Source organism: Lepisma saccharinum, chromosome 7 (assembly GCF_977018435.1).
Source record: "Lepisma saccharinum chromosome 7, izLepSacc3.1, whole genome shotgun sequence".
NCBI classification, from domain to species: Eukaryota; Metazoa; Arthropoda; class Insecta; order Zygentoma; family Lepismatidae; genus Lepisma; species Lepisma saccharinum.
In genome coordinates, this window is record NC_139235.1 from 51160650 (window position 1) to 51187421 (window position 26772).

At 34.8% G+C, this 26772-nt stretch overlaps 1 protein-coding gene across 1 annotated transcript in view; it reads left to right on the forward strand.

Annotated features, from left to right (window-relative positions):
* The first annotated feature begins 390 nt into the window (after positions 1-390).
* LOC145989852 (superoxide dismutase [Cu-Zn]-like) overlaps positions 391-26772 on the forward strand; it is an 86057-nt gene continuing 59675 nt past the window's right edge. Inside the window, exon 1 of the mRNA XM_083125308.1 lies at positions 391-591. The gene's annotated coding sequence lies outside the window, so the exon portion shown is untranslated. The remainder of the gene's footprint in view (positions 592-26772) is intronic.

Genomic DNA, 26772 nt, shown 5'->3' on the forward strand with positions numbered 1-26772 from the left:
TTCCTTCGCGGTTATTCCGTTCGCGTTCAATCCTTTTCGCGCTTACTCATTTCGCTCGTGTTCCTTCCCTCTTGTTCCACTTGAGCGTAGTCCGTTTCGCTTTAATTCCTTTCGCTCTTGATCCATTTCGCTGTTGGTCCTTTCGCGCTTATTCTATTTCGAGGTTATTCCTTCGCGTTTATTCCGTTTCGCTCTAATTCCTTTCTCGTTTAATCCTGTGTTACGTTTCGCGGTTGTGCCCTTTCGCGCTTAATCACTTTCGCGGTTATTCCATCGCCCCCTTTATTGCCCATGGAACAATGAATATTTTTTTTTCAGCCGAGGACTCGTTCATTCTAGTGACAAGATTAGTTGTGCGTTGGCAACACTGCCAGTTGATTACGTAATGCGCCGACAGGTTGGTGCGGTCGTGGTCTTCCACTGAGCGTCGTTTTCCTCCCGGCTAAACGAGGTGGAATAGAACGCACGAAAGTGAAAGTGTGTGCTTGGGTGTGCTATTCTGTAGCAATTCTCTTTTAGTTAGTCTTCGAGCTGTTTCACAGTGAATTGCAAGGATTCCTGAAGCTTTCATTTCACCGTGCTGTTTTAACGGTAAGTGAGAACTAATCAATATCACATGGCTTTGTGTGTGTTTTCCTGTTTAAGGAGAGTTTGGGTGAAGAAATGCACAAATGTCACGGGTGGGAACAAGTCCTGCCTGGTGGAATTGTAAGCCTAACGCGCTACGAAGTAAGAGGTTTCACGTTCGAACCCTGGAAAAGGAGTTCGTGCGCAAGTGTGTTCAGAATCTCAACCACGATATTTTGTCTACGCAGGGAACGGGGTTGCCAACGACAACAATAATAATAATAACATTATTGTTAGTAGTAGTAGTATTAATAGTATCAAAGTCGTTATTATCCTCGTAAATCACGCAAAAAGGGGGTAGAAGTCGGTGCTAAAGCATTTGTGTTGCAACAAACGATTTGAAATATTTCTTCGACATGTTGAATTTCACATTAGCTAATAATGGAAAACAAGCACACAAACTGTATTTTTGAAACACAGAAGACTCATGATATACATTCCGAATATAATTATTTTTATACACATGGCATGCATAACTTTCATACAACGATATGCAACTTGGAACGACGTAAAATAAGAAAATAAATGTGCAACATGTTAACACTAAATAATGTACACTTCTGTTCACAAAAAGTGGCACACTCGTTTGAGTTGGTCCAGCTTCGTGGCCGGAAGTACAGCCGAAGTAAGTCTTCGGAAAACAGCAATGTTGCTTACTATCAATCAATTTAACCATTTTCAGGGAATTTTCTGTCTCTCAGATTCAAAGAAAATGGCTAACGGAAAGATTGCAGCGTAAATATTAATTAACTGGATTTTCCACGTTTACAATCAAAGTACTGTAAATGTGAAATATTCCTGAAATTTATTTGAAAAAGAAACGCGTTTTTTATGTTCGTGACGAAGTAGTTATCACAATTCGTTAGAATGCGAGGGCCCCGGGTTCGAATTTGGCCTGAGCTTGGGTGTTCTTCATCGTCGAAAATGGAAGAAGAGCAACACTAAATAACGAAAAGGATAAAACGCAATAAGAATAAGCGAGACAGAAATAGTGCTGTTGCAATTCCTGAAAATGAATGCAAAAAAAATATTTCTTAAATACAGTTACCATAGTCCAGGAGAAGGCTTGAGAAATAAATAAACTCCTTCCCCATACACTTTGTCAAACAGAATCGCTAAGTTGGCACTGAATATGCGATGGGAAAAATAATAGAAATCCTAATGGATGAAGAGTTTGTCACAGCAAGGGGGGCACATGAGAGGAAGTACCCCCCCCCACATCAGTCATCCAGCCTATTAAAAATAAGTCAATTGTTGTCCTCTCATTTATTATTGACAGTAAATGGAATTTTTGTAAAATAAAAATTGTCGGACTTTACTTGTTTTACACGTGCACGTTGGTTTCGCAATGGAGTACAAAAATAGAATTGTGACTCTTGTAAAATTCTTACCGAATGAATGAATGTCTCCGTAGATTCCAGAATAATGACTCTTCATTTTGAAATAAATAGTTTAAAATTAAAAAAAAAATGTGTCGTTGGTTAATTAGATTCCTCGTCACATAGCAGAATCCGCTATATTGACGGATACTAGAGAACGGTTATCATTTAGGGTTGCAAACACTAACCTTCCACAAAAGCACGATTTCCCGAAGTCTTCATTAATTTTCATGCACAAGCTTCACTTGTATTTTGTCAGCAATGTGTACAGCATATGAAACCTATCTGATGAAGCGTATTGCTTTCAAATTAATGTAATTAAAATAAAAATTTCGAGCTGGACAAGAAAAGATGCAATCTTATGGATAAATTACTCGAATAGCTTGGTTTCTTCACCGTGGCTTGTGGCCATGTCGGTTAAAGGCCAGCTTTGTAAGCTGAAATCATAGGATCCCCGTGTCTCCAAAATATTTATTCTTACTAAATGGGTGCTACATAATGTATTTTATTCTCGTCACACCAATTGCAGCCTGAAAGTTTGTTATTGTTTGCGTGCCAATAGGAAAATATGCATTGAAACTATTACTCGTTCAGAGAACGTGACTGTTACTCGAGACTACTTGAAATTGAGATTTTTTAGTTACTGCTAAGCCTCTATATTTAAAACAAGTGCTAAAATTGAAAATTGTTGTGTGATAAAAAAACACCGTTAATATTCTGAAAAAGAAAACCACTGAAATTAAGTGAGTAAGTTATGAGGAACATCAGCATATGTATTTTAAGATGTTCCGTCATTCACGTGTCACTCTCCTCGTTTTATACATAGATAGATATTTACAAGTGACTCACTCGATGAATGCTCGCACCTAAAGAGTAATTTTCAGATGGGAAAAAAAGAAAGTCTAATCCAAATTGTAAAGTCAAGACGTGCCCAGATTGTAGATGTTATTATCAGAAACAAACAGAATTAATCAGTAACTACAATTACTTACCTAATCATCACTCTTATGGCACTTAGAATAGAGCTGTAAAATATGTATTTTAGATGATCACCTATTTGAGTTATTTCATAGTGCACGAGTAAGTGTTTGGATCCCCTTCTAAAAATGTAAGTTTGTATACGTCAATGAATATCATTTGATCCTGTTGCAGGAGTTATGACTAAGAATTTTAAATAAAAAATCTACTTTTAACTCAAATTTTCGACCAAAATTGCTTTCTAGTAGTGTTTGTTTAAAAAGAAAGCACTATTTTAAGCGACTATATAATTCATAAACATGATGGAAAGTTTGCCTGTCTCTTTTTTATCTAGAAATGTGTATTATTTTATTTTTATTTTGTTGAAAAATGATTGATTTAATTAATTTTTGGTTGTCCTCCTCCGTAGCCGAGCGGATTAAGGCGTTCACTCGTCTTGAGATCGTTCGCTGCGGGACGGCGTAGGTTCGAATCCGGCTCTGGTCGGAATTTATTCGGCCTACGTATAGGGCCGGTGGCAACCCACCATCGTGAGGAAATTGGGGAGCTCCGAATGAGTGAGCGGTAACCCGGTCGAGAAGACCTACAACGGCTGGGGGTTCGTCGGGCTGACCACCCTTCACCCCAATACTGGTCTAAGATCTCCACGCTATAACAGGTGACGGAGGAACAGTGTGGGAGGGAGACCAGCAGTCCGTAGGTAAACCAAGGCTCTCAAGCGCTGTCGCGCTGTGGGTTATTATTATTATTATTATTATTATTATTAATATTATATAATTTTTGGTTGGAGAGTTAATTTTATAGTTTAATTTTATAGTTCTCCAGCTTAATCGTGAGCTAAATTAGAAATTGATAAATTTCGTGACATAAGAGAGAGGCTTTCATATGTTGTGTTGTAAATAGAGTGGCTCTGGGTTCGATAGCAGGTGGCAGTCCCTTCCCGAGTATAATTGAAGTGTGAGTGTGACGTATCCACAGACTTTTGACACGTTTTGAAAAAAAAATCAGTTTGCCACGTGCCCCTGTAAAAATCAAGATATATATATATATATATATATATATATATATATATATTTGAAATAAATGTATAATTTTTCCTTCTCTATGTAACCTCTAAAAGCGCAGAAATATAGGTTTCCCGTTATCACCATATGTTTTTACATCTGAATGTTTGCTATTGATTTGAACGTTGGCGGTTTTCGAAATTACATATTATACATCGATGGCCAAAATAAACCGAAATATCAAAATCTACTTTCGAATCTTGCTACACTTCTGTTTACCTCGTAAATAAAGAGAAGAGAAAAAATCTGATCCTGACAGGGTTCGAACATTCGACCCTTGCAGTTTGTTAATTGATACCAAAGCAAAATTAATTGTTTCTGCTTCTCGGTCGCAGAGAAGAAACAGTTGGATTGACAGGTTCACGTGACTACATCACTGGTGCTTACCTTACTCGAACACGGCGAATATTTGACCTTGGCAGTCTAAAGCAGATCCCGCGAAAGTCAACAGACAAGAGGAAGCTTTTATTTAGATACTTCGTAACAAGGAAACAAACATTCCATGGAATGTAACGTCGAATTTACTTAAAACCAATTCATACGATAAGTTACCCCAGACGTTACCTGCGTAGTATCATGTGAATGGAAACGACATATTTGCCCCTTTCATCTCTCTAAACTACAATGGTTGTATTGCTATTAATATTAGATTGCAGTCCGGATTTAGCTGTAATTGCTGCATTAAGTAAAAGACTCTCAGTGATAAATCATAAGTAATAAAATCTAAAAGTTCTAAAATTTAAGACAGGAAAATATGCTGATGATAAAATTAAGGAAGATTACCAAATTAAACTGTCAAATAGATTTCATATTTTGCAATATTTAGACGATGATGAAAATATGAATGAAACAGATCTTCGAGTTATAACTTTCTTTAATCTTGTACGTTTTTTTGGTAATGGATGACTTATTTCGCTCGTGTGGTAATTGGCAGTAACTGAAACTGTTTCCAAGAGTTTCAAAGCGCAATGAACAAGAGAAACCACATTTATATGAAGGTAAGGTGTGAACAAGAGAATTTTTTACATAACAACCACTTTTTTTTTTGCGTAAATTACTTCCTACAATATACGTAAAGCATGTAAACTCATTTGCTTTCTCGATCTCTGTGGATATTTCCGTTGAACCATATCCAACTTCTCTTTTCCTGCATCGGTTAAGTCAGCAAGTGATAGCTTCTCCAATGATATAGATTTTTCGATGTACATATATTTTCCACAAATTATTTTATTTTTACAATTTTTAGTTTTAGCTTGCTTGAAAATTCACGTTTTGATGTGCGTAAAGTGTAATGCAGAATGAACAAAAGTGATTTAAAACTTTCCTAACAAGACATAAATATTTAATACAAAGATTCATATACACGTATCAAATTTGGAATACCCCTGCGAGCGAAGTATAATGATTGATTTGCTGTTTTACTTCGCCTTTGTGCCACTTTGGCTAATCGCGGAGATGGGGATGAGTGATGATATGAAATTGATGAATTGATGAATGGACACTCACAAACACCCATGCCCAGACCGGGATTCGAGACCGGGACCCCTGGCGTCGTAGCGCGTTGTGCTAACCACTCTGCCACAGAGGCAGGCGAGCTAAATGTAAGGATTATTCATTGACCCACAAGGAAGAATATATTTTTCTTTCTTTCAGTTAAAAACTCGTAACATTATGTATATTTAAAATCATTCATTTGAATTATGGACAAAAACCAATAAGTATTTCTTCACTATTGTCACTGTTTACCACAGCCCCATAGCTAGATATTTTGGCGCCCTCTAGGCAGGATTGTGGTTTGGTTCCCCCAGAAAAGAACGGTAAAATCATGATCTGCATAAATTCATTTCCATACTCCATTTTCTTCAAGCTTTGTCGAAGCTTCATGTACGATAGTTGCAACCAGAATTACTTACTACTGGGAACAAAGATTTCATTGACTGAACGATGGCAATCTCGAAATCTATAAGAACAAACTCTGGATTTCACTTTCCAATTTAGCCTTCGTGTAACTGTCACTACCTTATTTCAGGCTTCCAAGGTCACTGAATATATTGTCTCTGTGGAAATCACAATCAGGCAAGAGTCAGAAATTCTTCTTGGGCATAACTACCCTAAAAACACTTTTCCAGATTTGTAGCTTTAAGTGAAGAATTTTGTCTCACGGGTGGGACAGAGGAAACACTGCCTCTTTACGAAAAAATAAAATTATTTGAATATCTGTGAATTTTCAAATGATGAAAAATAAATTCTTTAAGACAAAGACAGAATATTCTAGTAGTATAGTTGAGATGAAAATGTACCAGTTATAGGAAAAATTAAATGTTTTTTTTCTAAGTTAATTATGTATAATACTTCAATTTTTATCTAACAGACAATTTTAGATTGCTCACTCACAAGATAAAGTTACAGTATTTCATTTAATTTTAAAAATTGAGGTTCAGGAGGACTTTGACATGGAATGCCCCATATGTGTGGGTGTGTATCTGCACGCGCGTGTGTGTAAATTAAGCTCTTTCTCCCCAACCCCAACAGTCTTCAATGATTTCGCACCCTGTTGTGAACCCTGGGTAAAATGTCATGGCACGCCACTGGCTAAAGTTAAGGAAATAAATGCGGATTGAAGTTCATATGGCACAAAGTCTAGAAGTATAGAAGCAATTTCAGCTGTACGCAAAATACATTCCTCATCGCAGACGAAGTAAAAAATTAAAAGTGAAGTGCACCACGCCACGAAAGCATATAGGGTGTGTGGGGTTAGGGCCCTACACTTTATTGATCTCGGTTGAGCTGGGGGTGATGTGATCGGCACCACGCCCCTGGGCCTTAACCCCCAAAATTTCCTCCAGGTACCCACTTTATACGACGCTGGGTGGGCGCCGGAGCCGCTTGAACAGGATGAAAAAGCCCCGGTTCTCCCCCGCCGAGGATCGAACCCGGGTCTCTCGCATGGTAGTCGGACGCCCTAACCAGGGACTGCAGTTGAAACCTACTTTCAGTTTCAGTTTCAGTTCGGCTCGGAATGAAACATTGCGGTTCACTTTCAGTTCTCGAACTAAAACTGGAATGAAACCGGAGTATATATGTCCGAACCAGAACTGGAATGATATGATGTTTCACATCCAGTTCGGCACGGAATGAAACCATTCGGTTCATTTTCAGTTCTCGAACTGAAACTGGAATGGAACCGGAATATATATGTCCGAACCGTAACTGGAATGATCTGAGGTTATAGTTTCAGTTCGGCCCGGAATAAAACCTTTCGGTTCACTTTCAGTTCTTGAACTGAAACTGGAATGAAACCAGAATATATCTATCCGAACCGTAACTGAAATGATCAGGGGTTTTAGTTTCAGTTCGGCCCGGAATGAAACCTTTCGGTTCACTTTCAGTTCTCGAACTAAAATTGGAACGAAACCGGAGTATATCTACCCGAACTGTAAATGGATGGTCTGAACTTTCACTTCCAGTTTGGCCCGGAATGAAAGTTTTCAGTTTTCAACATACTTGTTCACACATAAACGCATGTGCAGATGTAACAAACAAGTTCTTATGGGTTGGCAACCATGGCAGGTTCCAGCTTTGTTGTTATTTGTTTTTTTACAATAGGGGATAAGAAAACTCTTGTTCTTTTTTAATTTCTGAAAGTAGCGTATGACATCACAGTACAGTAACCAAATTGTAGTTAAACAAATACATTTATGAAAGTAACGTATGTCAGCACAGTACAGCAACCAAATTGTAGTTAATAAAACAGATACAATTCTATGTGAGCTGTGGCTAGCTTCATAAGTGTGTCCATTTTCGCGCAAAACTACATCAATAAGATTAATACACATTAGATTTTCCTATGGCAGCAAATTTTCCAATTCATGGAAAATGGCATTTACTCTTTTGTATTACTCTTTTGTATGTAATTACATAATTTTATTTGGTTTTCTGAATTCCTGAAAATAGAAAATTAAAGTAAAATAGTGTATGAACTGTTAATTTATGAAAAACGCAATAAGCATCTATCCTCGATGGATATTTTCACACCTACAAATAACCATGGATTAAAGAAAAATCACTTAAAAATATGCTTCACAAACTTTGGTTGATTGTAAATGATACATGTCATAATTTTGTAGTACGAGTTCCTCCTCCTCGTATTTGCACTTTAACAGCTATTATTTAAATTTTGAATAAAAAAGGAAATTAGGTCATACATAAATCTTACAATGTTAATCTTTTAAATGTCTTTCCAAACGAGAATTATGAAAAACGACAGCAAACATGTGAGCATTAAAAACAATGACTATTGACCTTCCTCCTCGACGAACTCGTAAACACTACTGGAGCTTATAGAGGAACTGAAAGAATTTTTATCTTGGTTTAAGGCTGGCAAGTGCTGATCAGAAAGCTTTTGGAATAAAGCATTCGTCCGCAAGACCATGAAATCATCAAGTGTTGGAGAGGAAAGGTTGTACCTCAAATCTGACATTACAAACTTCACACTTGAGAACAACCGCTCCACGCTTACCTGGGTGGCTGGTGCAGCCAAAACCACCGGTGTCGGGTAAAATGCGTCCAGGAAAAGTGCGCTCTCGCAATAAAAGTGGGAAAAATGCGCCCTCTCAAGAGTAAGCACAATGAAAAGTGGGGAAAATGCGCATTGCACTTGCCTTCCCCAGTTACCCATTGAAAGAAAATGTATTGTGGCTTAAGCCGACAGTGTGTCGATCAAACTTCTTTCGTGACCGCAGAACCAATGACCACCACTCTTGGACAATGCCGATATGAGAATTGTTTCTTGAATTGCGCTGCAGCTGTGGTGAAAAACACGATTCCAATGTGGATTTGATTAATATCTTGTATGAACAGGGTTATTTATAGTACCTGGATTTAAACAGTTTGATGGCATGGCAGTCGGGTAGGAGGCCACGTGATTGGTTGGGAACGGGAATGCAATGCGCTGTAAGGCACTGTTGGAAAATACATACTTCCTGTTCCCTTCCTACAGGTGGTGACGCAATAGAAACTGGACCGGACGGACGTAGTGACTAGTGAGTCACCTACTGACTATTTGAATCAACAATGTTATTTTTTTATGTTGTAACAATATTACATTTCTTTTGTTATAATTGAAATCTGGGCTATAAAATATGAAAAATGACACCAAACACGACCAAGATACGAATTACAAACATATTGCCACTCAGAAGTAGTAACTACGTATCCATATTATTAAGTAGCGTATTGGAAGCAATGAGTTCGTGTTTGGTGTCATTTTTCTCACTTATTTCATACAATTTTTAGGTATATAAAATATTGAGAATTCAGGGGGTACACAGAAATATTCAATTATGTCAAGGGGGACTCTCAGGCAAAAAAATTGAGAAACACTGCCTTAATGGCATTTCGGATCTTATCTATTTCCAAATATTCGGATCTGGCAGCCCCCAAAATACCAAATTGTTCACTACGAAGTTTTATTCCGAAACAAAACTTAAACTGAAAGTACAAGGAGGGTTATGATGCACCAGAATGTAGCGAAACATTTCAGTTCAGGTTCGGGTGCGCACCGGAAATGTTCACAACGAGGTTTCATTTCGGAACTGAACTGAAGCTGAAAGTACACGGAGGGTTATGGTGCACCAGAATGTAGCGAAACATTTCAGTTCAGGTTCGGGTGCGAACCGAAAGTGTTCACAATGAAGTTTCATTCCGGAACTGAACTGAAACTGAAAGTACACGGAGGGTTATGGTGCACTAGAATGTAGAATGTAGCGAAACATTTCAGTTCAGGTTCGGGTGCGAACCGAAAGTATTCGCAATGAAGTTTCATTCCGGAACTGAACTGAAACTGAAAGTACACGGTAGTTATGGTGCACCAGAATGTAGCGAAACATTTCAGTTTAGGTTCGTGTGCGAACCAAAAGTGTTCACAATGAAGTTTCATTCCGGAACTGAACTGAAACTGAAAGTACACGGAGGGTTATGGTGCACTAGAATGTAGAATGTAGCGAAACATTTCAGTTCAGGTTCGAGTGCGAACTATAAGTCGAACTGGAGCATGTTTCAGTTCGAGTTCAAATTCGGTTCGCAGTCCCTGGCCCTAACGACTGAGCTACCGCGGCTATCGCAGCCGAAACAGGTCTAAATTGCACGGCCATGAAAATAGGCGTCTGGGCAGAATTGCGCTGGTGCCACATGGGAAAAGCAAAGTGAAAGCGGGACAAAAGCCGCTGGTTCCCGCGCACTGTGTGGCAACGTCAACCAGGCTGCGTTGCCTAGTTCGAGCGTCAGACCGACCTCTCTCCGGGCCACTTTTGTGTCATCCCTGAGCTTTCGAGCAAATACTGTCAGTTTGTATCACATAGGTTACAAGATCAATTCTACAACGAGATCTTTCATTCTCTTAAACCTCCAAGCATGGGGTTATGCTCCGATATGGCAACATCATGAACTTCAGCCACCCGCCAAATTTCATGGCCGTGCGTTTAAGTGCAAATCTCTGTTGAATTACGAGTGCGTGATATTTTCATCCGAAGGACGAAGCCATAAACTAAGCAGAACAATGGCAAAAAGATTTTACTGTAGGTCATAATGATCGTTAATTCGCGGATAATTCCTAGCATGTTCTCCATTGACGGCAACTTTTTATTTTTCATGGTCAGAAATTAAAGATATGTGATTCATAAAATCTTATGGTAAAAAAATTGGGGACGACTTGGGAGATTTTATACGTTCTTTATTAATGTGCTCGTTTCCGTACACGTGCATACATTTTTATTCCACACCCAACAAAGTAGATCCTATGTTGAATAAAATTGAATAATAATGCAATCCCACCTTTTCATTGATGAATTCTCATAATACGATTTAGATTATTGAAATTCGGTGTTACAAATATCCTATCGTAAAGTTGAATCTACGTACGTACGCCTTTATAAGTATAATGCCGTTATGAGTTAAAGAGGACTACCATCCCCGGCCGGTTCAAATCCGGGAACTTTTCTAACGATGGAAGCGGCCCCGGCGCCCACCCATCGTCGAATAACATGGGTACCTGGGGGGAACCCTGGGGGGTAAAGGCGGTCAGGAGCGTGATGCTGATCACATCACCCCCACTCACGACCGGATCAAGAAAGTGTGGGGCGTTATCCCCACACCCCCTATACGCCTTCATGGCGTGGTGCTAAGCACAGGGGAACACTTTACCTTTTTTTACCTTTTATGAGTTAAAGAGGAATGGGGACATAGAATGCCCTGCATAAGTAATAGTCATAAAATTTTGTGCAGGTGATTTTGCATGCACATTTAAATTGAACTTATTAAAATTTAAATTTTAAGGGAGTAGATTTTAATGCAGACATAAGTTTTGTGCACTTCTCCGAATAACACTGTTTAAAACTTTTGTGGAAAAGTCTTCTATCAATATTGAAATAGTCAATTTACAGACAATCAGCTTATAATCGGTTTTGATAGAAAATTATGGAAAGTCTCCAACACTACCTAGGTATATTTGAAATCTCTCCTCAAAGTATATTTTTGATTCAGTACTAGGAATCGTTTTGATTGTAATAGCTTGTTCATAATTCATAATGCTGTTTTGCATGCTGCATTTTATATAGCTACCTCATTATTCCTACTGAATAGATCGGAGAAACGGAAGGCAAGAGGGAAGTTTCTTAAATAAAATGAAGACGGATCGTGGAATTGATATTTTCCGTTATGGGCTCCTGTACTGGTCGCATTTCCAGCTGTTGGCTGACCTTCGTGGCCCTTCCTGTCCCCCAATCGTCTTCGGGGGTGTGTGGCTCGATGGGTGTCAACGAACTCAGTTGCGAATGAAAAGATGTAGGGGTAACATCCCTCTCCCGAAACAACGTTGCCAAGATTTCTTCTGTTTTTGCCAGTTGCATACCGACCGGTCGTTACGGAAACTTGATTGTGGAGGACCACGTGTGCAGTTGTACCATTAACCCCCGTTGATTTCTGGTCCTGACGACATCGTTGTCGGAGGACTTTCTCGGTTAACAGAACGTTTGGCAACATGCGGTGTACCCGACGTTCATTTGTTTTGTCCCGCTAATAGCATTCGGTGCCTTGTGACTCGAAAACACCTGACGTCAGTCGAAACAAAATGAACTGATCGCTGATTCGCTGTTTTCCAGCCGCCAGCTAGAATTGCGGCCAGTATAGTTGTACATCACGATGAAAGAGAAACTGGTACTACCGTACTGATTCTACTTTCAACGTTCTTTCGCCTGTCCCACCGCCCTGTAGTTGCGCCAATAAACGCTGAGTATCTCTGTGGTTCGTGACCCTTTTCCACTCAGGACGGACCATGCGAAAAAGTGTGAGCCAGAAAAAAGGTTCCTGGACCGTATATAAATTCAGCCCGAAAAAAGGTTCCTGGACCGTATTTAAATTGATCTAGTAAAAAGGTTCCTGGACCGAATTGAAATACTTTACAGATAAAAAGGTTCTTTACCGTCCAGAAATTATTTACGCTTGCTGATGTTCTCTCCTGGACCGGAATTGAATTTATTTAAAATTCCTGGACCCTGCTTTCAATACATTGCATACTATACATTCTCAAAAACACTTGAACGGGTCGACATGCATTCCTATCATTTGTCACGTTACCTATTTGAATCTAATGCACAAGCCTTGAGCTAATGCAAGGCCGTTGTATTGGCTTCATTTTTTGGCTTCAAATTATAGCAACACGTAACACTACGTAGGGGAGACTGCCCCACTAACGGAAGAATACGCGACAAAACGTACCATCGACAAAACGTACCTACCACCTGGGCGGCTACCTGCGCAGGGTCTTCTAATTAGTCTTCAAATATTTGCGATGCGACAAAACGTACCACTTGATGGGACGGCATAAAAAATCGTGTCGTTTGTTATTACAGTTCCACACTGTTATTCGAATTTCCGCGTTTTGCAACTAACTATTCACGAAGTAATCAAAGAAAAGAGTTAGCTTCGTTGATTCTGGGGCTTGAGAGTGTATTTTCAGCCATCCATCATGAACTTCCTCCGTTCTAAAGAAGGCCAGAGCGGCACACATGCATATATGCAAACGGATTGTCCCATCCTCTCGATACTATATCTTGACCTTTACGCCAAAGGTATTTCTTAAAATGGAAGAAGCACCCACTGATTTCTGTCGAAGGAAACACTTGGTAGCATGAACCTATAACCTAACCTAACCTAACCTAACTCAAATTCAAGTTAGCTGGGTGCTGATTCGGGTGGCAGATAGCGCACCGTATTGGAATGTCTGACATGTCAAGGGCAAGTTCAAGCGTTTTCCTTGAAGTGGTACGTTTTGTCGCGGAGTAAATATTTTAAAGTTATTATTGGATCCTTCAGAAGTAGCTGTTTATCTGAGTGGTACGTTTCATCGCGAAAACCCAAGTGGTACGTTTTGTCGGGATAACCTACCGGACAGCAGAGGTTTACACATTCCTATGTTAGGTAGTAGTATCCGATAGTTATAGGCTAGTAGGAAAAACAAAAGAATATAGTTAATAGCGCCGCTTGATAAATGGCCTTGCAATTGTGAAAGTATTTGCTCAGAAGTTGTAACTGCAGTATGTGTTTAACTTTTATCCCGTTAAATGACCCTTTTTAAGTTACTTGAACAGATGTGTTACATGTTATTAAATATTTCACATGATTATACGTGTGGCGCTGACATGAAGAAAATATTTCTTAGGGTATCATATTTTGTATTGCTCCTTTACATTTTAGATATTACCTCATTATCAAATGTGTATTTTAAATTTGTAACTTACATATTCTTACTTCTACGTACTTCTGTACTAAGGCTCGTTAATAATATAATAAATCAGTGGCGGCGATTAGGGGGGGCGTAGGGGCACTTGCCTCCCAAATTTTTGCAATTTTTGCCCCCGCACTATGCTAAACCTTATCTACCAAGGGAAAGTAAACTGTCCTTGCCCACCCCTGCCCCGCCAGTTTTGGCATCTTGCCCCCCCCCCTAGTTTTGAAACCCCATCGCCACCACTCACATAAATTAATAAATATTGGAATTGTATTCTAACCTCTCGCGTGGCCCCAGTACCGGACACTGCTGACTAACATAATAAAGCTCCAGTTTGTTTTCAGAAATGTATCTGAATGGGAGTACGTGCAGAACGAAAATGATTGATTTGTTGTTTTTAAGTTCACTTCTGCACATAATTGCTAATCGGGACTACAGTTTAAAGTGGGATCCGAACTTCTATGTGCCTCCACCGGGTATCGAACCCGGGAACGAATATGAGATGAAGAAAACATGGAAAGGCTATAGATGTGGTGAGTAGATGTTGAACGCGCTAAGGACACTTTTCTTCGTGGGTGGTCCTTTATTTGCATATAATTAAGAACTAATTTGCATAATTTGAATAAATTTGCATATCATTAGAATAATTTATATTTATGTATCTGCATATCATTAAGAACTAATTTGCATAATTTGAATAAATTTGCATATTATCAATAATTAATTTGCATAATTTGAATAAATTTGCATATTATTAGAATACTTTACATTTATGTATTTGCTTATTTATAACTTTTATCAATATATAATTATTTATTTTATGAAAAATATGTATATAGAAGGTAATTAGAGGTACTAAATGCTATGCATATGATTTTATATTCATTACTGCAAAGTATATACTGTATGAATCGATAATATTAATGTTTATAGTAATGAAAATTGGAATTTATGGTTTATGAACCGCTTTGAATGGTGGTAATGGGTGTAGGTGCAGGTTCAATTAAGATTTAGGATGGTCACGGTACTCGAACCAACGATATGTAACGGTAATAATTATAGTTCTCTAAGGAATAATAATAAATGGCATGTAAGACATTGAGCGGAGACGAACTATGTATAACGTGTGAGCTGAGTCTGATGCCAGACAGAAGACTGTGAACTCCGCGCAGGTAGAGGAGAAAGGAATTTGGGAGATGTGCGGTCAAGGTCAAATGACGTCAGAACGCCGGAACAAAGAAAGAACCCGATTGACCAATCAGAACCGGTTTTTCAAGGTTAACCAGTACGCAAGAACAGGAGAAAGGTATGCAATGCCGTAGGGCAGGGGAGGGATTCAACCAGACAACAAAGAATGTCTGGAAATGCGCAGCAAGGGTCAAATCTCTGAAGCTATGCGTGGCTTGTAGAACCGGTTTCCGCCGCCAATTAATATTCCGCTCAGGTTTGCCTTCAAGGCACAGGACGCTTTAGCGCAGGGTCTTTTTATCTGTACTATGAAGAAGGGAGAGCTATTAGGGACGGGGCCTACAGTTTTTTACCATTTGCTTTTATCACGGGGTAACGAACCTAGGACCCTTTGATTATTGATTTAGGTAGTAAATGTATGTTACTGTGTGCTATTTAACTTAATTTTGAGTTTATTTTTTACCAAACTTTGACTTTATGTCAAACATTTTCACAGCTTATTTTTATTTTTACAAAAATAACACTATTTGTACTATTCAGGCAACATTTTTTCATTAAATTTTGGATTCACAAAGACATTTTTTCAACTTTTAACTTATTATTTTACAATTTTATGTTAATTTTTTACCAAAATAACACTATTTGTACTATTCAGGCAACATTTTTTCATTAAATTTTGGATTCACAAAGACATTTTTTTCAACTTTTAACTTATTATTTTACAATTTTATGTTAATTTTTTACCAAAATAACACTATTTGTACTATTCAGGCAACATTTTTTCATTAAATTTTGGATTCACAAAGACATTTTTTTCAACTTTTAACTTATTATTTTACAACTTTATGTTAATTTTTTACCAAAATAACACTATTTATACTATTCAGGCAACATTTTTTATTAAAGTTTGGACTCACAAAGACATTTTTTCAACTTTTAACTTATTATTTTACAACTTTAAGTTATTTTTTTACCAAAATAACACTATTTGTACTATTCAAGCAACATTTTTTATTAAATTTTGGACTCACAGACATTTTTTTCCACGTTTAACTTATTATTTTACAACTTTATATTATTTTTTTTACCAAAATAACACTATTTGTACTAATCAGGCAACATTTTTTATTAAATTTTGGACTCACAAAGACATTTTTTCTACGTTTAATTTATTATTTTACAATTTTATATTAATTTTTTTACCAAAATAACACTATTTGTACTAATCAGGCAACATTTTTTATTAAATTTTGTATTTACAAAGAGATTTTTTCAACTTTTAATTTATTATTTACAAGTTTAGGCTTATTTTTATCAAAATAACACAATTCTATCTGTTCAGGAAAGACTTTTAAGTTACATTTTCGACACACAAAGTGTGTGTTCTCAACTTCTATCTGTTTATTTCACAAGTTTAGGCTTATTATTACCAAAATAATACAATTCATTCTGTTCAGGAAAGACTTTTAGTCGCATTTTCGACACACAGAGTGTGTGATCTCAACTTCTATCTGTTTATTTCACAAGTTTAGGCTTATTATTACCAAAATAATACAATTCAATCTGTTCAGGAAAGACTTTTAGTCGCATTTTCGACACACAAAGTGTGTGTTCTCAACTTCTATCTGTTTATTTCACAAGTTTAGGCTTTTTATTACTCAAATAACACAATTCTATCTGCTCAGGAAAGATTTTTAGTTACATTTTCGACACACAAAGTGTGTGTTCTCAACTTTTATTTGTTTATTTTACAAGTTTAGCCTAATATTTACTCAAATAACACGATTTGAACGTGTTTTTATTACATTTCGGACACACACGCACTCTCACACACACACACACATCCACACATACACACACACACACACACACAGAGAGAGAGAGAGAGAGAGAGAGAAAGAGAGAGAGAGAGAGAGAGAGAGAGAGAGAGATTTTTTCCAAGTTTAGGTTTCTTTCCACTCAAATAACACAATTTAGATGTGTTTTGAATTATATTTTGGATGCAAAAGTATGTTTTGACAAGTTCTACCCTTTTATTTTACAAGTTTAGGATTTTTATTACTCAAATAACACAATTTAATCCAGTCAGGAAGGATTTGTTATTATATTTTGGATGCACAAAGAGATGTTTTCAACCTTTTTAATGATTTTTTGCAGGGTATGTATTAATTTGTATTTATTTTGTTTCGTATCATATATACATTTACAAATTTTTAATTTAGAGTTTAGTATTTATTTAATTTTTTTTCAAAAACACTAAAGAAAAAGTACTTTTAGCTAAAATGTAAGCCACAGAATATATTATTATTATTATTATTATTATTATTATTATTATTATTAGGGTTTACTGATTTCCACTATGCTATTTTTGGTTCTGTATTTCTATATGTATTTATTTAGGTCAGGTTACGCCTGCTACGTAGGAAAGTTTGTTTATTTTAGAGTTTGCTGAGTATTTTGTTACTTTTATACTAGGTAAAGTTTTCTAAATATATCAGGAAGGGCTCCATCCATATACTTTTGTTTTTGCTGTTTGGAGATGATGCGATCAGCATCACTCTCCATCTGCTTTTTATTTTATGTACCCAATATTATTTTGAGGCTTAGTGAATTCTAGAGCCTATTTATGCAGGAGAGAGGGCTTGAAAATTTTCATTTCAGATAACCCACAACTATTTGTCAGAGTATTTTAAAGGATATTTGATATTTATTATGTGCTACTAGAATATCAAAGCTTGCTTAATTTTTATGTCTGTAACGCTGTTATTGTATTTCTAGCTAAGCCTTACTGGATAAAGTACACGAAATGTTTATCATTTCGACTATTTACCTTTATACGAGGCCAAATTTTTAGTGTAACGAAAATTATTGTGTGTCTATGAGGTCTGAAATTCCTTTACCGAGGGGTCCATAACTGGACGTTTACCAACATTGTTTTTTTTTTTTAAAAAATATATAACCATTTATCAATATATTGACAATTCACAGGACAAGACGAAGTTCACAGACGACTGACTATATGGACCATAGGTCCACTTGCTAAACTTTTTTTCTATTCTAGAAGAATAATTTAGCCTTATAGCCTTTTTCAAGGTATTTTTGAAGTATTACTGGCTTCTTTGGGTGCATCAACACTTGGGTTATTTCCATTTGGTTTATTATACGAGGCTACAATCACTATCTGAACACTGAAATCCTCAGATTGAAACTAAAAGCTTAGGCTGTAACTAGGGATTTAGTATGTATATCGACAATTTATAGGACAACACGAACTTTACAAAGGATTGTAGGTGATGTAGGGCCACACGCCAGAGCTTTGTTAACCTGCAAGAAGCATTTACAGCTAATATTACGAGGAAATGAGGTTGATTTTTACTGTTTCACAAGGAGGCTATTTTTTATACACCCAATATTTGCTTTTTCAAGTAACTACATGTACCAGAAGTACTTACAGGCCAACTCTAACTAGACTTCAACTTATTCTATATCAGGTGCTAAATTTATAAAGAACTATGATTGTGTATATTTCTGAGGAAGTACGCAAAAGCAGATTACCCGATTAAAGTATCTGAAAAACTAATTTTTCTATGTAAGTATATTTTTATTGACTGGCTTATTTAACAGATCAAACAGAAAGACTGCAAAATTCATTAAATGTAGTTCTATAGTATAGGTGGTTTCAGAGATATAAAAAGAACAAATATAAGATTTCGCTTTTTTTTTGCTTCTGAGGCTAATCGCGACGCTAAGGGTAAATGGCGAGGAAATGTAACGGAGGAGGAACAGTCCCAAAAGTTATGGGCTGCATGTAAGTTAATACCACAGAGATATTACAGTAGGTGTAGGTTCTACCACCAGAACTTTTCTATCATAATAATACTGGTTATGCTGTACTGTTAGCTAAAGATGCTGATATTTGAGAAACTTAAAAGGTTATTGCAAAATTTTAGATAAATAATAATCTGTTAGACTGTAAACATATTTTATATCCATTCTGCAAAAGATCCGATGACAAAATTTAAAAATTGTTATCGCCCAGACAGGGACTCGAACTCTGGACAGATAGGTTAAAAGCCTAACGCTATACCAACTAAGCTATCTGGGCACAAGGTATTCTTTTCTTGAAAAGTTAGTTATGTTAAGAAATATATTGAAACACTTGAGAACACTCTTGCTCTGGTTCGACAGAGAAGGAGACAACATTTCCAAATTTTTACAGACTGGGTGTATTTTTCCACTATAGAGGCCTTCACTATATGTAATTCGAAACGCTAAAGTTCAGCTAGCTTCCAAAATTGAGGTAAAGATTGTGTTTCGCGAGATTAACAAGTTACAATTATATCCAGTTACGGACAAATAAAGCTAAAAGTCTAAGATTTGCTGTACTAGCCAAGTTTTAGTAACATTTTCTTCACTTTAGTACAAATATCAAAGAAATAGGTATATTTTATTTATAATTTGACAAAATGTACTAGTATTTAATTCACAAAGTTAGGTAAAAAACAGTATTTTTAAAAAATATTGTTACTGCCTTCAAATTTTATGTTATTTAGCCACTAACAACTGGTTTACACTGTTTGGCATCCTTTAAATAGGAAAAGAAGGAATTATTTGTTTAGTATTTTTACTACTTTATATTTATTTAAGAAAACAATTCTACAGTTTAACTTAATTTTAACAAATTGTTACTAATTTATATATCAAAGTTATGTTATTTAGAGTGTATGAAGGCGTATAAAGTTAATATTTGTATTTATCAGTTCAACTAACAATTATATTTTACACACAAAAGGTAATGTTTACAGTTAAATTACTTGAATCAGAGAATAATATTTTACAGTAATTGATTCATTCAGCACTAGTCAGTACTTTTATGCATCAGAAAGTTTTCTTAATTTTCTATTACGCATGCTATTTTGGGCTATTCTTAAAATGTATTTCTAGGGCAAACTGGTTTAATTTTCTGCTTATAATGCAAAGTTGACATAGTTTTCGCACAATGCTTTGTACATTTGTTATATTCACTACTTACAATTCAAATATTATGCTTATTTAATGTATAACTAACTAACTCTCTAGTCTTCTTAAACCCGAATGTTCATGGCTGCAGCAACTCATGCCTTTCATCTGTTCCTGTCCTAAGCAAGATCTATATACTCCTTTCCTTCCCCACCAATTTCCTTTAGGTCCATCTCTACATTATCCCTCCATCTTTGTTTTGGTCTTTCTATTGGTCTTTTACCATCAGGTTTCCCAACAAGAATTCTGTATATTTTTTTTCCTCTCCCATTCGTACCACATGATCTACACATCTAAGTCTTCTTGATTTAATCATTCTAATAATATCTGGACATGAATACAAATTATGTACTTCTAAATTATGTAATCTTCTCCACTCATCTGTCTCCTCATCTGTTTTAGGCCCAAGTATTTTCCTAAGGATTTTATTTTCAAATATTCTCAATTTATGTTCCTTTTTCAATGTAAGGGACGAAGTTTATTTACTGTATTTAACTTTTATTTTTTGTAATTAACAAAAATTAAAAGCTTATACTGTAGTTATTATATCTTTTTCTATCAGCTTATTTTGAAATTAATATTATTAGATATAGTCTTTGATTTATAACTATATTGCTTTTTTATCAATTTATCTAAGAGTACACACAGACAAACACATCTGTTCACACTTTTATGTACATAGATATGCCTTTTTTCAATATTTTAGTATGAAGATTGCACTTTAGCTATTTAAGCAAGTGTAGGAAAGGTAGGATTTCTGAGAATTTCTTGCAGGATTTTGTTGTCCAAGTATAGATGAGAACTGAGCTGGGAGACTGCTTTGAACTTTTTCATGAGAGTTTCCATGTGAACTGTATGCAAGTTGAGCACTATTGACTGTGCATGCTTCTAAGTTTTGCTGTTATTTTATATACTGAACATAGGATTGCTTGTCTATTTTATTCCTATGTTGTTGAGTTTCTCCATATATGCCTTGGAAGAATCTAGATATATTGTGTTTGAAGTTTTATGTTTCTCTAAGGTTTCAGCTATGTAGTTTCTAACTCTGCTATCGGTGTGACTATTGATTTCTCTTTCTGAATGCCATGTTGGTTTCTGTTTATTCTTTTTTTGCTTGCTTTTTTTAGATCTTTATTTGTTTGTTTTGTATTTGTTATGGCTTAACTATTTTGATATTTTGAATGCTATTTTATAATAGTTCCACAATTTTTAAATTTTAATTATTTTAATGTTACATTAACTAACATATTTTACTTTAACAACAAAACAAACTACTAACAAACAATACTAACAACTTACCAAAAATGTACTATTATTACTTTTAATTTTAAAAAATTGTACTTTTAAAACTTTAACTTTGAAAAAATTAATTTTAACACTTTGACTTTAACAATGTACTTTGAATTTTTTATGTAAAGAGAATATCTAAAAAAGTAAAAAATAAAAGATCTGAAAAAAAAAGCAAGCAAAAAAAGAATAAACAGAAACCAACATGGCATTCAGAAAGAGAAATCAATAGTCACACCGATAGCAGAGTTAGAAACTACATAGCTGAAACCTTAGAGAAACATAAAACTTCAAACACAATATATCTAGATTCTTCCAAGGCATATATGGAGAAACTCAACAACATAGGAATAAAATAGACAAGCAATCCTATGTTCAGTATATAAAATAACAGCAAAACTTAGAAGCATGCACAGTCAATAGTGCTCAACTTGCATACAGTTCACATGGAAACTCTCATGAAAAAGTTCAAAGCAGTCTCCCAGCTCAGTTCTCATCTATACTTGGACAACAAAATCCTGCAAGAAATTCTCAGAAATCCTACCTTTCCTACACTTGCTTAAATAGCTAAAGTGCAATCTTCATACTAAAATATTGAAAAAAGGCATATCTATGTACATAAAAGTGTGAACAGATGTGTTTGTCTGTGTGTACTCTTAGATAAATTGATAAAAAAGCAATATAGTTATAAATCAAAGACTATATCTAATAATATTAATTTCAAAATAAGCTGATAGAAAAAGATATAATAACTACAGTATAAGCTTTTAATTTTTGTTAATTACAAAAAATAAAAGTTAAATACAGTAAATAAACTTCGTCCCTTACATTGAAAAAGGAACATAAATTGAGAATATTTGAAAATAAAATCCTTAGGAAAATACTTGGGCCTAAAACAGATGAGGAGACAGATGAGTGGAGAAGATTACATAATTTAGAAGTACATAATTTGTATTCATGTCCAGATATTATTAGAATGATTAAATCAAGAAGACTTAGATGTGTAGATCATGTGGTACGAATGGGAGAGGAAAAAAATATACAGAATTCTTGTTGGGAAACCTGATGGTAAAAGACCAATAGAAAGACCAAAACAAAGATGGAGGGATAATGTAGAGATGGACCTAAAGGAAATTGGTGGGGAAGGAAAGGAGTATATAGATCTTGCTTAGGACAGGAACAGATGAAAGGCATGAGTTGCTGCAGCCATGAACATTCGGGTTTAAGAAGACTAGAGAGTTAGTTAGTTATACATTAAATAAGCATAATATTTGAATTGTAAGTAGTGAATATAACAAATGTACAAAGCATTGTGCGAAAACTATGTCAACTTTGCATTATAAGCAGAAAATTAAACCAGTTTGCCCTAGAAATACATTTTAAGAATAGCCCAAAATAGCATGCGTAATAGAAAATTAAGAAAACTTTCTGATGCATAAAAGTACTGACTAGTGCTGAATGAATCAATTACTGTAAAATATTATTCTCTGATTCAAGTAATTTAACTGTAAACATTACCTTTTGTGTGTAAAATATAATTGTTAGTTGAACTGATAAATACAAATATTAACTTTATACGCCTTCATACACTCTAAATAACATAACTTTGATATATAAATTAGTAACAATTTGTTAAAATTAAGTTAAACTGTAGAATTGTTTTCTTAAATAAATATAAAGTAGTAAAAATACTAAACAAATAATTCCTTCTTTTCCTATTTAAAGGATGCCAAACAGTGTAAACCAGTTGTTAGTGGCTAAATAACATAAAATTTGAAGGCAGTAACAATATTTTTTAAAAATACTGTTTTTTACCTAACTTTGTGAATTAAATACTAGTACATTTTGTCAAATTATAAATAAAATATACCTATTTCTTTGATATTTGTACTAAAGTGAAGAAAATGTTACTAAAACTTGGCTAGTACAGCAAATCTTAGACTTTTAGCTTTATTTGTCCGTAACTGGATATAATTGTAACTTGTTAATCTCGCGAAACACAATCTTTACCTCAATTTTGGAAGCTAGCTGAACTTTAGCGTTTCGAATTACATATAGTGAAGGCCTCTATAGTGGAAAAATACACCCAGTCTGTAAAAATTTGGAAATGTTGTCTCCTTCTCTGTCGAACCAGAGCAAGAGTGTTCTCAAGTGTTTCAATATATTTCTTAACATAACTAACTTTTCAAGAAAAGAATACCTTGTGCCCAGATAGCTTAGTTGGTATAGCGTTAGGCTTTTAACCTATCTGTCCAGAGTTCGAGTCCCTGTCTGGGCGATAACAATTTTTAAATTTTGTCATCGGATCTTTTGCAGAATGGATATAAAATATGTTTACAGTCTAACAGATTATTATTTATCTAAAATTTTGCAATAACCTTTTAAGTTTCTCAAATATCAGCATCTTTAGCTAACAGTACAGCATAACCAGTATTATTATGATAGAAAAGTTCTGGTGGTAGAACCTACACCTACTGTAATATCTCTGTGGTATTAACTTACATGCAGCCCATAACTTTTGGGACTGTTCCTCCTCCGTTACATTTCCTCGCCATTTACCCTTAGCGTCGCGATTAGCCTCAGAAGCAAAAAAAAAGCGAAATCTTATATTTGTTCTTTTTATATCTCTGAAACCACCTATACTATAGAACTACATTTAATGAATTTTGCAGTCTTTCTGTTTGATCTGTTAAATAAGCCAGTCAATAAAAATATACTTACATAGAAAAATTAGTTTTTCAGATACTTTAATCGGGTAATCTGCTTTTGCGTACTTCCTCAGAAATATACACAATCATAGTTCTTTATAAATTTAGCACCTGATATAGAATAAGTTGAAGTCTAGTTAGAGTTGGCCTGTAAGTACTTCTGGTACATGTAGTTACTTGAAAAAGCAAATATTGGGTGTATAAAAAATAGCCTCCTTGTGAAACAGTAAAAATCAACCTCATTTCCTCGTAATATTAGCTGTAAATGCTTCTTGCAGGTTAACAAAGCTCTGGCGTGTGGCCCTACATCACCTACAATCCTTTGTAAAGTTCGTGTTGTCCTATAAATTGTCGATATACATACTAAATCCCTAGTTACAGCCTAAGCTTTTAGTTTCAATCTGAGGATTTCAGTGTTCAGATAGTGATTGTAGCCTCGTATAATAAACCAAATGGAAATAACCCAAGTGTTGATGCACCCAAAGAAGCCAGTAATACTTCAAAAATACCTTGAAAAAGGCTATAAGGCTAAATTATTCTTCTAGAATAGAAAAAAAGTTTAGCAAGTGGACCTATGGTCCATATAGTCAGTCGTCTGTGAACTTCGTCTTGTCCTGTGAATTGTCAATATATTGATAAATGGTTATATATTTTTTAAAAAAAAAAAACAATGTTGGTAAACGTCCAGTTATGGACCCCTCGGTAAAGGAATTTCAGACCTCATAGACACACAATAATTTTCGTTACACTAAAAATTTGGCCTCGTATAAAGGTAAATAGTCGAAATGATAAACATTTCGTGTACTTTATCCAGTAAGGCTTAGCTAGAAATACAATAACAGCGTTACAGACATAAAAATTAAGCAAGCTTTGATATTCTAGTAGCACATAATAAATATCAAATATCCTTTAAAATACTCTGACAAATAGTTGTGGGTTATCTGAAATGAAAATTTTCAAGCCCTCTCTCCTGCATAAATAGGCTCTAGAATTCACTAAGCCTCAAAATAATATTGGGTACATAAAATAAAAAGCAGATGGAGAGTGATGCTGATCGCATCATCTCCAAACAGCAAAAACAAAAGTATATGGATGGAGCCCTTCCTGATATATTTAGAAAACTTTACCTAGTATAAAAGTAACAAAATACTCAGCAAACTCTAAAATAAACAAACTTTCCTACGTAGCAGGCGTAACCTGACCTAAATAAATACATATAGAAATACAGAACCAAAAATAGCATAGTGGAAATCAGTAAACCCTAATAATAATAATAATAATAATAATAATAATAATAATAATATATTCTGTGGCTTACATTTTAGCTAAAAGTACTTTTTCTTTAGTGTTTTTGAAAAAAAATTAAATAAATACTAAACTCTAAATTAAAAATTTGTAAATGTATATATGATACGAAACAAAATAAATACAAATTAATACATACCCTGCAAAAAATCATTAAAAAGGTTGAAAACATCTCTTTGTGCATCCAAAATATAATAACAAATCCTTCCTGACTGGATTAAATTGTGTTATTTGAGTAATAAAAATCCTAAACTTGTAAAATAAAAGGGTAGAACTTGTCAAAACATACTTTTGCATCCAAAATATAATTCAAAACACATCTAAATTGTGTTATTTGAGTGGAAAGAAACCTAAACTTGGAAAAAATCTCTCTCTCTCTCTCTCTCTCTCTCTCTTTCTCTCTCTCTCTCTCTCTCTCTCTGTGTGTGTGTGTGTGTGTGTATGTGTGGATGTGTGTGTGTGTGTGAGAGTGCGTGTGTGTCCAAAATGTAATAAAAACACGTTCAAATCGTGTTATTTGAGTAAATATTAGGCTAAACTTGTAAAATAAACAAATAAAAGTTGAGAACACACACTTTGTGTGTCGAAAATGTAACTAAAAATCTTTCCTGAGCAGATAGAATTGTGTTATTTGAGTAATAAAAAGCCTAAACTTGTGAAATAAACAGATAGAAGTTGAGAACACACACTCTGTGTGTCGAAAATGCGACTAAAAGTCTTTCCTGAACAGAATGAATTGTATTATTTTGGTAATAATAAGCCTAAACTTGTGAAATAAACAGATAGAAGTTGAGAACACACACTTTGTGTGTCGAAAATGTAACTTAAAAGTCTTTCCTGAACAGATAGAATTGTGTTATTTTGATAAAAATAAGCCTAAACTTGTAAATAATAAATTAAAAGTTGAAAAAATCTCTTTGTAAATACAAAATTTAATAAAAAATGTTGCCTGATTAGTACAAATAGTGTTATTTTGGTAAAAAAATTAATATAAAATTGTAAAATAATAAATTAAACGTAGAAAAAATGTCTTTGTGAGTCCAAAATTTAATAAAAAATGTTGCCTGATTAGTACAAATAGTGTTATTTTGGTAAAAAAAATAATATAAAGTTGTAAAATAATAAGTTAAACGTAGAAAAAAATGTCTGTGAGTCCAAAATTTAATAAAAAATGTTGCTTGAATAGTACAAATAGTGTTATTTTGGTAAAAAAATAACTTAAAGTTGTAAAATAATAAGTTAAAAGTTGAAAAAATGTCTTTGTGAGTCCAAACTTTAATAAAAAATGTTGCCTGAATAGTATAAATAGTGTTATTTTGGTAAAAAATTAACATAAAGTTGTAAAATAATAAGTTAAAAGTTGAAAAAAATGTCTTTGTGAATCCAAAATTTAATGAAAAAATGTTGCCTGAATAGTACAAATAGTGTTATTT